Source organism: Egretta garzetta, unplaced genomic scaffold, assembly GCF_000687185.1.
Source record: "Egretta garzetta isolate BGI_Z169 unplaced genomic scaffold, ASM68718v1 scaffold180, whole genome shotgun sequence".
In the NCBI taxonomy this organism is placed as follows: Eukaryota; Metazoa; Chordata; class Aves; order Pelecaniformes; family Ardeidae; genus Egretta; species Egretta garzetta.
This window is the reverse complement of record NW_009258299.1, coordinates 1,097,493-1,109,993: the sequence shown is the minus strand read 5'-3', so window position 1 is coordinate 1,109,993 and position 12,501 is coordinate 1,097,493. Positions and strand designations below refer to the sequence as shown.

Genomic DNA, 12,501 nt, shown 5'->3' with positions numbered 1-12,501 from the left:
GTCTAAACCTACCCTGCTTCAGTTTAAAACCATTACCCCTTGTCCTGTCACTGCTGTCCCTACTAAAGAAAAGATTTTCCCCATCTTTCCTACAGGCCCCCTTTAAGTACTTTCTCCCTTTGTATTGTTAAGATATGACTTACTGTGTACTGTGAAAAATTCCCTAAGTACAGAAGCAGCTCCAACTGCAGTTTACACTTTGGTTCCTTCTTTGTTTCTTACTGTAAGCTTTGACTTAATTCTCTTCACGCTTCAGCAGATGTGAGCCATAATAATTAGAGCTAGCTTTTGGAATGAGCTGCAGGGATAATTGCTTGGGCACCCTGTGTATGGAGAGAGGACAGAGGGACCATTAAGTTATCTCAGGCTGTCCCTGCACTGAGAGGCTGGTGTGCTCTATGTCTACCGCAGCCTTGGGCTCCTGGTCTCCCAGCCTCCCCGGTCTGGCATGACCTGTTTTCACCTGCCTTCGGGATTTTCTTTCCCTGGAAATCCAGTTGAGGGGAGAATGAGAGGAGAGGCTGTTGCATAAACTGAAAAGTGCTCCTGGTTCCACAGTCACCATAGGGAAATATCACAAAGGAGAATGAATTCCGTGAGTTACTTTCTCACTCTAACACGAAGACTGTCTTCACATTTTGCCAGCTGTTACCTGCAGTTTTCTGTTATTCTACAGCTAGCTGGTGTTTGCTGAAGGTTAAACTGAAGAAAGATGATAAAAAGTGGAAGAGGTATACATCTAGCCATGCTTCTTCATGATGATGAAGTGGATTATATGTGCAAGTAGCTATCTAGTGTAAATAAGGGACAGGAAGGGGAAAAGGATATTACCTTTCTTTTTTGCTAACCACTTTGCTAAACAGGCATCAGTAACCTTAGAACAATATTTACTAACTTGTGAGTTTCCACAGAAACTCATCCCCAGATACAAAGTTATTTTTAATGAGGATTTTGACCCTTATCTGCAGGGATCTTAAACAAAAAGTGTAGGGGAAAATGTCCTGTCCTTAGGATATTTAATAGGTGAACAGTGAACTGAGCCAAAGATCTGCTATAATGCTACAAATTAGCTACCATCCCTTCCAGCAACTTCATTCAGGCTCTAAGAAATGTTTCCATTTACTGTAATAGGGAAATAGCTGAACAGTTGAGGGTTAAATTTACATTGAGTATTGGGTTAAGTTAAATCCTCAGTGGGGAACGGATGGTTACTAAGGCAACGGGATCATGCATTCAATACCTGTTATTCAAGTCTATATCCTCATGCTCATTAGCTATCACATTGTTTATTAATGTTCACTCTAAAATGGATGTTGCCAGAACCTCTTTGCTTTCACCTAAGTGGCAAGACATGAATTAATGTGAAAAGAACTCACAACTACTATCAATATATTAAGATGCCTCTTGAGAAGCACAGATCTTTGTATCTGGAGAACAACTTTTACTTCCATGTGATAAAACATCAAAAAAGCATTTGTAAACAGAATTCTGAAGGGAGCTCTGCCCAGAAAACAGCAGGACCTATCATGAACTCCTGAAACAAGCAGTACAAAATTAGCAAAAAAACCCAGGCCAAAATACCCAAATAGATACTAAGCACTGATATGTAAGAATTGCCGTGCAGGATCAGGCTGAGTATCTGACTGTACATGTTGCTGAAGACCATGACCAATACAAAGTGTTTTAGGTGAAGCCAGAGCCCTTGTGCCTTCCTATCTTTTTCTCCCATGATAAATGAGAATAATATGTTCACAAAATATATGCTAGTTTTGGCCTACGATAGTTTGCAGAGGTCAGGAACGTTATGGTAAGGACTTGCAAGAACTAGTACACATTGTATAACAAAATAACACTTCACAAAGCTCTTAAGACACCTTTGTGTAGCCTCCCACAAGAACACAGAATCAAATACACATAGCAATTCATCCCTGAGCTTACTCATTCCTCTTCATTCAGAAATTAAATATCAACAGCAACAGATGCTTCAATCTGAATCAACAAAAAAAATAATATTTAAAATGCTTCCTTGGGAGCGAAAATTCTTCCCATTCGGAATCATCAGAGTGCGATATTTAATTTCATTTAGGTATTTACACCATGTTAAAATATACGCAATATTATATAAAGCTTACATGACACTTATACATGAACATGGTGTGGTATTTTAATAGTGTACAAATATGGCAGCGTGCCTGACAGTGCCTGTTTGTGGAAAGCATGAGCTTGGCCTTGCTGTTTCTTAAAACACTACAAGAGAGATGTTAGGATCAGCTGGACCATCTCAGTTCATTACTTCAGTAACCTTTCAGAAGGCAAGGCATAACATTAGTCCCTTTGTAAATTTGGCCCTAAATGCCCAATGCTTTTCATAATTTGGAGTTAGGCCTTTAAGTCTATCACATTTCCTTATCCACAGAGTTTACAACCTATGCAGCCGCAATGCTCCCAAGCGTAACAGACAGATCTATCAGTCCATCTTAAAAAATTATGCTATTGGAGCGAAGGATCTTATTCTTCACATCTAAATGAGTCTATGAAAGCGGGAGCACTCAGTTACTGAAACAGAACTAAATTGCCTCTTCTAAATAACATACCGCAGACAATTATAGAGCACAGAGTTGATCTTACATTGATCAATCTGGCAAAAAACCATTTTTGCTTAAGCTAAAGTCTCATCCTGCAATATCCTTGACTTTAGCTGTCTGAAACCACAGTGATTTGTATGCTCCCTGTAATATCACATTGGCCTAAACAGAAGAATCATTCAAAGGATTAAAAAAGTCATTGTAGGAAAAATTTTGTACAAAGTATGAGTTTTAGGCTTTTTGTTTCATTTTTATTAAATTCTTGTAAATTTTCCTATGGAAAAGAGGTCAAGATGTCCTTGTAGTTAGGATACTTTTGAAGATCCCATGGGATAAAAATAATGATTATCAGTAAAACATTAAAATCTATGGGGAAAAAAGTATTTCTTACAGAAATTTAAGAAGTGACTGAGTTTTTCACTTGAAATGCTTTTTACTTTCCTTCCCTTTGCTTGCCTCAGATGCCGACTTTCTCAGACACTATAGTGATGAGAATGAGATTGGCCATTATACTAAATACCCAAGCCTTTCTATAGTTAAGATCAACACCTCAGAAAGGCATCTGAAGTCTTTTGTATTTTACTAGCAATTGGAACTCTAAATCCTCCTTGGACTCCTTAGCCCAAACTCCAAAGACAGGAGAAGGCTTGAGATGCTGTGGGGTTGTAATTCCCCAGTAGGAGGACTCTGAGGCTCCTTGGTGCAGCAGGCAGGGGCAGGGCTGCCAAAGAGCATTCATAGAAGCTGTGCTTCCCAGATTTGCCTGAATGGGTTATCTTGTTCAGTGACAGAAACTTGGGAAGTGCCAGCACAAAATTTCTTGCCTACTTGGTCACTGGAAGCATTTGAACTCTGATTGCTTGCCAGTGAGTATGACAGTCATCAAAGAAAGACAGAAGGAAAGCGACTATCAAATAACTGTAATCAAGTAAGTGGGATTTCTCAATTCTATGAGATGTGCGCAGGTTTTTCATTTCCACTGAAGACTAAAAAGAAAATATAAATAGGGCTCAGCAGAAAGCATCACTGTTGGGTTTCTTGCATCAGAGATCAATTGACTATTTAGAGCCACAGTCCTGCAAAGGCATGACTTCGGTGACTCGTCCCATGAAGTCACCTGAACTTCTCCCAGTGCAAACGTGGAAGTCTTTCCAATACGAGAGTTTTTGGTTGACTTTGAGAGCACTTTTAAAAAATTTCTTCTTTTTGACATTCCTACTGTAAGGAGAACAGACGGTAAAATATTCTGACCCTACAGTTGATCTCTACATTCATTCAGATTATTTTAATAAACTGAAGAAATGATGTCTAGGAAAATAACACCAGACAGTACGAGGTTTTTTGTTTGGGGGTGGGTTTGTTTTGGGTTTTTCCATAAAAAGCAGAACAAGTAGCCTTGTGATAGGAAGAGGAGACCTAATTAAAATCTGGACAGATAAGCTCATTCTTTTTGAAGAGCTGCTTGGTGAAGTGCTACCAAGCTTAATGAATCGGGTCAGTTAAACCAGTATCTCTCTGTCTGTTATGAAATACAGTGAAAATCTGGAGTAACTTTGGAAGGAAAAAAGTGTTTGAAACCTAATTTTTAATAAATATTATCTAACTGTGAGATGAAAAGATTGAAAGAGGTTGATAATATTTTTGATAATTTGAAAATATTTCTTAAGTTCTTACTTGGGAAAAGAGCACCATCTACTGATCATCACTCTGAAATTCCAGTATGATGTTTCATTTACATGGGTTTTACTTATATGCAACATCATAGTCCTAATCCCAGAAGCTCTGATGACTCTTGAACACGTGTGAAAGAAGGCTGATGTATCTTGAGCTACCAGCTAGTATCCCTGTGATGTTTTATTGTTATTAGTAGCCAGCAACACCTTAGCAGCAGAAAGCATGCTTAAGAACTTCAGAACCTATAGTGATATCAATAAACCCGCACTATCACTAAAAGGATGGTAAACACTTTCCTAGTAAGGTGCTTGTTACAGATGCCTGCTTCTTGTTGGCACAAGTAACATTTTAGTCATGTGAAGAGCTAACCAAAGCAGGACACAGGTGGGTTTTTTTTAAGTAGGGCCTGGTTTTGAGCTGCCCTGAGGGGGAGAGGAGAAGGACTGCCCTTTCCAGTCCCAGCACAGATTTATGCCAAATTACAGTACCATTTAGCATTGCCTTAAAAACATGCAGCTCTTCTGCACTAAAGAGAACAGTGAGTTCTTGAGTTCACCTCCAATGGTTTTTTTGAGTTTGCTTTTCTGCCAGAGAACCAGCTGTGACAAAGAATGTCACACAGAGGAGTATTCACTGGAGAGAGCAACACTCATCCAATGCCATAAACACTCTCCCCACTCACACCAGAAGATGTAGTTATACTTAAATCTCAGGTCATTACTCAGGTGTTCTGCCAGACACATTCTAATTGTATTCTTTTACTTATATCACATATGTCTTCTTTTTATAGCTGCTCTGAAGGCACTGACTTTTCTTCCACAAAGGTTGCTCAGGCAAGTTCTTTTCTTTATTTTCTTTCTCTCTTAGGAACAAGTGATTGCACTTTAGCTAGTTAGAAAAAAGTAGTGCATCAGGAGCAGTGGGGTAGGCTGCCCAGTGGGTGAGAGGAGGATGCCAAGCACTGGAGGTGGTGGTCCAGAAGTCGGGCAGAGGTCTGGCTGCCCAGGCAGCTGGGCTGTGACAGTAGCCCAGGACAGCTGCAGCCTTGCTCTGGACAGGACCAAGGACCAGAGTGCCTGTGCAGACCCTGAGCCAAGGTACAGAGGCCCCCAGCGAGGTTTCTCCCTCCCAGCTCTGTCTCATAACCCGCGGGCGGCAGTAGAGCCTGCTGGTGCACTTGCGGCCCTAACAGGAGCGAGCAAGCTTAGCTATAAATAAGTTTTTGCTTTGCTCGTTTTCCTGCACATTTGATAGGACTTGAATTCTTAAAAAGCTCTAGTGCTGTTCTGAAAAGCGATTTCAGAAAATCGGTGTGCTGGTGATTGCTGTCATCCTATGAGTGATGGGGCTATTTCCCCAGAGTCTCGTGTCTGATGTGATTGTGACGATTGTCTCTAAGCCAGAATGTGAGGAGCTGAACCAGGAGCTCCCACAGCTGCATGCACAGCTACAGCTTGAAACTGCCAGCTAAATCTCCAAGACTGGCTCTCATGCCCTCTGCAGGTCCGGCACGGAGAGGAATTCCTGACACGTCTATTACCTGCTCATGCAATTATGCCTCTCTGTGACCACAGAATTAAGGTTCTTCTCATACTACTGCCCTTCTCAGGCCATAGCCCAGCAGCTAGAGCTAAAAGGTATCATTGCTCAGTAATTTCTTGCTTGACTCAGCCTTCAGTGTTCTTGAATTCCTTGTCCCAGGGGCATGTGATCATGTGAACATCTCAGTTGGCCGGGGGAGGAGTTGTTTAGAGAACATTTCTAGATCTTGTAGCTTCAGGGGAAAAGCTTAAAACGGTGACTCATTTGCATTCAAGATACTCCATTATCCTGCCTAAATATAAAATTATCAGTCTTTTGGGTTTCAGGTTTTTCTTTCTTTATACACCAGAACTTTTACTGACAGGTTTCTGCTTTGCCTGGCAGGGTAGACACTTCTTTCATGATTTTTGGATGCAAGGCTTGGTAAGACTGAAAAATCTCTTTCCTCCATTAGAAGGAAGAAGTAGTGAATGACTGGATAAAAACAGAAAGCATAATAAAATCATAGCTTAGGATAATTCAAGTGGGAAGGGACCTCAGAAGGTCTCTAGCCCAACCTCCACTTCCAAGCAGCAGCTCTGAGTTTGGACAAGGCTGCTCAGGGCTTTATGCAGCTGAGACTTGAAAATGTCTAAGGATGGAGATGGCATAGCTTCTCTGAGCAACCTGCTCCACTGCCTGGCTGACCGTATGGTGAAAGACTTGAAAGTTCAGTGAGTGCAAGTTAAAATAGAAGTTGCCTATACATATATGTATTGAAAAAATGGAGAGAAAAGGATGAAGTAGAGCCATTTATGTGAGGGTAACCAGAACCGCTGAGGTGCGTAGTCAGATATTAAGCAGGTAAGTTAGAACCACCTGTAGGCCATGTATACCACTGAGTAATGTAATTCCAAGGTATATGATAAATTCATAGATAGAATTTGCAGACGTCCTTTTGTGGAAATGTAGAATGAAGTTGCAATGCTAGAGTGGAATGAATGGCTGAACTGGCCAGGAAATGCATTTTCATGCATCTACAAGAAAAAAAAAAGTGTGGTTGAATTTTATTTTATTTTTTTTTTTAATTCAAAGTACTTCTTTGAAATTCATGTGGTAGGTTTGTTTTAGGAGCATCTCATTATTATTACTTGGCATATAAAGAAAATTCAGCTGGTATTTTGGGTTTTCTGGCTATTTTTCTGTCCCTCTGAGTCCCTTCCTTTGTGCCAAGCAACTTGTGGGGTTACTCTAAAGAGGAGCAAGTCTTAGATTTTTAAGTTCATAGCTTGAACTAGGACATCCAACATCAGGCCGTGCCATGAGAAAAAGGCCCAATTTCTCATTTTACTGGAAAATACAGAAACAATCTTCAGTGAAGCTAGGCCAGGCTCCTGTGTTGTTATGTCACCCCAGGACTGGAACAGACCTCTCAAGTCCAACTCATGAGTCATGACGCTGTGGAGGTGTGCTCCCCCCCTCGCCTCCGACTCCCCCTCCCTTGACCTCTTTCAAGTGATAACCACCTGTGGCAGTGGCGATAGATGTGTCTGGTCCTGAAGGATGCACGCGCTGGATGTGGGGGGAGACAGATAACAATACAATAGCCATTGGCATGACACTCCTCATGCTCTAAAGTTTCCCTTTTTCTGCAAGAGAGAACTTTTAGGATGATGGAGAGCTCTGGAGTGCATTTGGAGACTCCTGGGCCGGGTAATATCTGACAGGGTCTCCCTGTTCCAGCTGTGGCTCTGGTGATGGCCCATTGCCACCAGGGCAGCAGAGAGGAGCAAACACTTGCAGGTTGGCTGAGGGCTGGTAAGAAGAGCTAAGCTGCGTGCTCTGCCCCTGACAAATCCTTCACACAGAGCTGGGCAGACTCAAGCGTACAGCTAACATAAGGGAGACTTTAATACTTTCACACACATTATGAGGAAAATGTGATTTCTTTTTTCTAAAAAAATAAATTAAAAATTTATAAATTAAATGGTTTGACACTCCCCCCCCCGCCCCTGTATTGAAGTAAACCAACTGTCAGTGTTTTGTGGTGTCAAGAATTATCTTTGAATCTCATAGTGCTCTGTGTAAAAATTAAAAGGGTCAGTATGAACCACCATAAAACAACTATCTCTTCTAGTCAGTAATTTCTTCTTCTAGTCATTTGAAAACTTGGCCTTAAACAACTTTAGACTCACACAGCGAGTCAGCAACGCGTTCTGTTTTTCTGTGAAAAATGTACTAGGTTATTGACCTAAGAACTCCAGAGGATCTTTGGAATACAGCATCTAAGAGGACAGAGGAGGGAGTAGAAGTTATGTTTAAAAAATATGTTTTCAACAGGTTTAAATTAATGATAAACTGCACCTCCACCAGAAAAGGTTTGAGGAGACGCAAACTGAAAGGTTATTTAGGTTTTTTCAGGTAGGCAATTATACTTGGCGGGAAGTTCTGCTAAGTTTTTGGTAAGCTGATTGCCCTGCAATTCTGATTTCTTATTTCATATTGTTCTATGCATATTATGTGTATTACATATTCTGGATCTATTGTGTCTCTCCACAGCAAGACAAAAAAAGTCCTGGATAATTACAGCTCCCCAGAAACTGTTCAACCACATCACAGATAATATAAAAGATATTTTACTAAGGCAAAGAAAATAAAATGAGCAGTGCTGAAAACAAAATCTAAGGATTAAATATAATAAAACGTAAACAGAAATTTTAATATGTGGGTTTATGGCTCCATCTGGTGTTTATTTTACATAATTTCTAGCTCAAGGAAATCTGATTTCCGCTCCCCTTTTCAGCTATAGATTGGAAATGAGGAGTGGTATTAAAAGGACACTTAAATTTAGACATCCTGAAGCCTTATATTCAAAGTTGTATATTAGCTACCGTGAAGGTACAAGAAGAATACTTTTTTTAATCAGTGTTTATATCCTGTGACTTAAATCATATTCAGATCTGAGAAAGGGCATCTCTGGCCAACATTTTATCATCTTCTTTCGTGATATCAATTAGACTGCTAAAATACTATTCCTCCCTACTAACGTTGCCTTGCTTTACAACCTCTTCATGGCTAAATCATCAGTACTACTGCTTTATTCAAATTAAGTCTCCAACACTTGCAACACAATTATGATAAGTATTCACCTCAAGTCTTTTATTGTTGCTGCTGTCAGGTCAGATAATAAAATATTTACTGACTGTACAGAAAAAGCAAGTTGGAAGGAAGAGTGAGAAGATCACTGCTTAACCACTCACTGGGTCAATGTTTGTGGAGAAAGTACCTATACAGTCTGGAACATAAGTCACTTTTAGTGTCATAGAATCATAGAATAGCCCAGGTTGGAGGGGACCTCAAAAGATCATCCGGTCCAATATTTTGTGGGAAAGGGAGCCTAGATGAGATTATCTAGTACCCTGTCCAATTGCATCTTGAAAACCTCTGGTGATGGGGACTCTATTGCATCCCTGGAAAGGTTGTTCCAGTGATTAATTGTTCTCACTGTAAAAAAAATTCTTTCTTATGTCAAGCTAAAACCTCTCCCGGTACAACTTGTACCCTTGTCTTTTCCATGTGGCTTCATGTGAAGAGAGAACCTCCGTCCCCTTTGTAGCTGCTTGTGAAGTGCTGGAATACTGTGATGAGGTACCCCTTGAGCCTTCTCTTCTCCAGGGAGAAAAGACCGAAGTCCTTCAGTCTTTCCTGCAAAAAGCATTGATCACCACCATCTGAGTGGGGTCTGTGAGCCAATTTCCTACCCATCTCACAGATCGCCCATCCAATCTGTATCTTGCCAGTTTGTCCAGGAGAAGACTGTGAGAAACAGTGTCAAATGTTTTGCTGAAGTCCACATAAACATCCACTGCTCTCCCCATGTTGTTGACAGAAAATCCTATTTTGTTGTAGAAGGTGATCAGGTTTGTCAGGCATGATTTGCCTTTGGTAAATCTGTGCTGGCTTTTCCCAGTCACTTGCTTCATTTCGTTTGTAATAGTTTCTAGGACTCATTCCATTACTTTCCCAGGGACTGAAGTAAGACTAATGGGTCTGTAGTTTCCTGGGCCCTCTTTTGGGCCCTTCTTGCAGATGGGGATGACATTTGTCTTCTTACAGTCTTCAGGGATATCCCCTGATCTCCATGACTTTTCAAATGTTATACACAGTGGCCCTGCAACAACGTCAGCCACTTCCCTTAACACTCTGGGGTGGATTCTGTCTGGACCCAGAGATTTAGGTGGGTATAAGAGTATTAACTCTTCTTTGTTAGCATTTCTCATAATACAATGGCATAACACCCTTCTTTTTCTACTGGGCCTAACACACAAAACTGTCTTGGCCTGGTATGTTCATACACCAGCAAACTTACTGTAAAAAAACAGGGTAAATTAAATATTATCCTTTGAGAAATGGATTCTCACTTTCCATGGAGTAGAGTATATATATACCTGCACATGACATTAAAAACGATACTAAATCAACAGGAATGCAAATATGATTTAGCAATTGAGAATAATGTAGAATAGCCAGTACTTCCTGACAAACAAGATTTCTGCATACCTCACAGGCTTGACTACACTTGTAGAGCACCTGAGTAAAGTAGATAACATTGAGAAAGCCTTCAGCAGCAGCAAATGTATTAAAAAATATACCTTTGTTTGTCCCTATCTCAGTTAGAAAGATGAGTTTTCCAACCTTACACATTTTAAGTAGCTTACTCTGCAAGCTTCTTGGTTACAAAGGAAAATCTGTTTTCAAAGACATTGTTCATTTTATGTATGGGTATTCCTGTGGCCTTTACAACTTGCCTGCACATACATATTGTTCAAAATTATCAGACTACCTGTATGCCTCGTCTGCAGGTGACTGAAGAACTCGCTGTGCTTGACACTCAGCATTTCAGCTTTGGTTTTGACTGCATGCAGTAGCTCCTGGGATCCCACTGGTGCGCCATGACTTTTACATTCTTCACACTGCAGGTATTCACATTCTGGATTCAGTGCTGTTGTTTTCCCACACAAAACACTCCATTTCCAAACACATGTGTGTGACGGCAAGGTGGAAGGAGCTAAAGCAAAAATGCTGTAAATCAGTGTCAGTCTCACTGAGCCCAGGTTTTCCTGGGGTAGTCAGCCAAGTGCAGCCAGCTCAGTATCATACAAGCTCAATGCACTCCCATTTAGGCTGCTGCTCCCCATCCCATCCTTACTCTTGCACACTGTTACCAATCGCTATGGCAACAGCTGGTAGCTACAAGAGAAGAAGCTGCAGGAGCTTCAGACCCAGTCAGCCCTGTACCCCTGCTCTGAGAAGGTTTATTACTTGTATCATCCTCTGGCAGGAGAAGCAGGGAATGAAAAAAGCAAAGCGAATGAGAAGCAGGCCATGTAACCGACCCATCCCCAAGCAGACAAAATAAAACTGGTGCCACGTAGCACAATGGACTCCTTCCATCCCCTGAACACTGCCCAGAATAGCATTGGTGGTGTTGGAGACGGGGAGTCTTGTGTGCCTCTTCCCAATTCCTTCCTTTCTTCAAGATCAAATAAACACACTCCAACACGTTACAGCCAGTGCCCAGGCTAGAGTAAGTGCTGCCTGCTTATGAGCTCTCTGGTCTGAGGGGAAGGCATATTTGGGGAAGCTCAAAAAAAGAAAGGTTGTTTCTTTTTCATTTTATTTTTTTCCTCCCAGCTATAAAAGCACTATAGTTGCATTTATAGCTGTCAGACTGAGTTCTTCCTTCCAATAACATATGCCATCCACCATGCCCACCCTCTAAGTCAAAATGATTCAGCGCTGACTGGTGTAACTGGAATGGATTTACTTTAAAGGAAAAAATTATTTTTGGCTGCCCATTAAATATCACAGAGGAATTTCATGGCATGTAGGAAAACAACTGTGTACAGCACTGTTGAGCCAAGTCTGTCTGACAGATGTTGTACTCATTATAGTCTATGCATAATAACAACATTTTTAATGAGCAGAAAACAGGAAAAGCCTTATCTACCTGTGGCGATACTGTGGTAATTATTATTACTAAAAGCCTTGTTTCCTCCTTCTGATTTCTGACACATGCTCGGGCTGGAGTCTGTAATATCATCTCAGTGCTCTGATCCTGCACATGTGTAGAAGGCCTCAGCATTAGGAAAATAGTTATTACCAAGTGGTTCGTTCCTGTTGCCAGAACCAAGCTCATTTCCAAGATTCCTGGGAGTGCCACTCCAGAAGGCAAGAAATCCCAGCCCTGGCTCTTGCACCACATCCATCCAAACCTCTGTATGCCATTTCCAGATGTCAGCTCTGGCCCAGGGAGGGAAGCACAACACAGCAGCTTTGGGATAGCCTGAAATTCAGGAGAAAGTTGCCTCAAGTACAGCTCCTCACTACAGTATCACCAGGACCATAAAAAGAAGTTACTCTGTATCTTTCTGTGCTTCCTTTCCTAAAATGAGTAGGAGATACTTCTTTACCTCATCAAGGTACCTGCCCCAGAAAGGCAGGAAGCTACGTGTTTTCTACTAGATGGGGCATTTGAGCTTTCCGGGAATGGAGGCTTAGTTTGAGTTAACTTGGTTTCAGGTTAGAGTTACCTAATAGTTCCATGATAGCCACATGTTTTACTTTGGGTTTGTTTTTTTTTTTTTCTTTTAAATCTGAAATGGTATGTGAAAGAGAGGTTTGTAATACGTTGCAATAAAGTCTCCAATCTCTTAATGAC

General features: G+C 41.1%; 1 long non-coding RNA gene across 1 annotated transcript in view; it reads right to left on the bottom strand.

Annotated features, from left to right (window-relative positions):
* Positions 1 to 10,570: 10,570 nt before the first annotated feature.
* The window catches only part of LOC118452272, a 3,687-nt gene continuing 1,756 nt past the window's right edge, over positions 10,571 to 12,501 (bottom strand). The window contains exons 2-3 of the long non-coding RNA XR_004841970.1: positions 11,791 to 12,126; positions 10,571 to 10,848 (exon numbers count right to left, since the gene is read on the bottom strand). This is a non-coding gene — a long non-coding RNA (uncharacterized LOC118452272). The remainder of the gene's footprint in view (positions 10,849 to 11,790; positions 12,127 to 12,501) is intronic.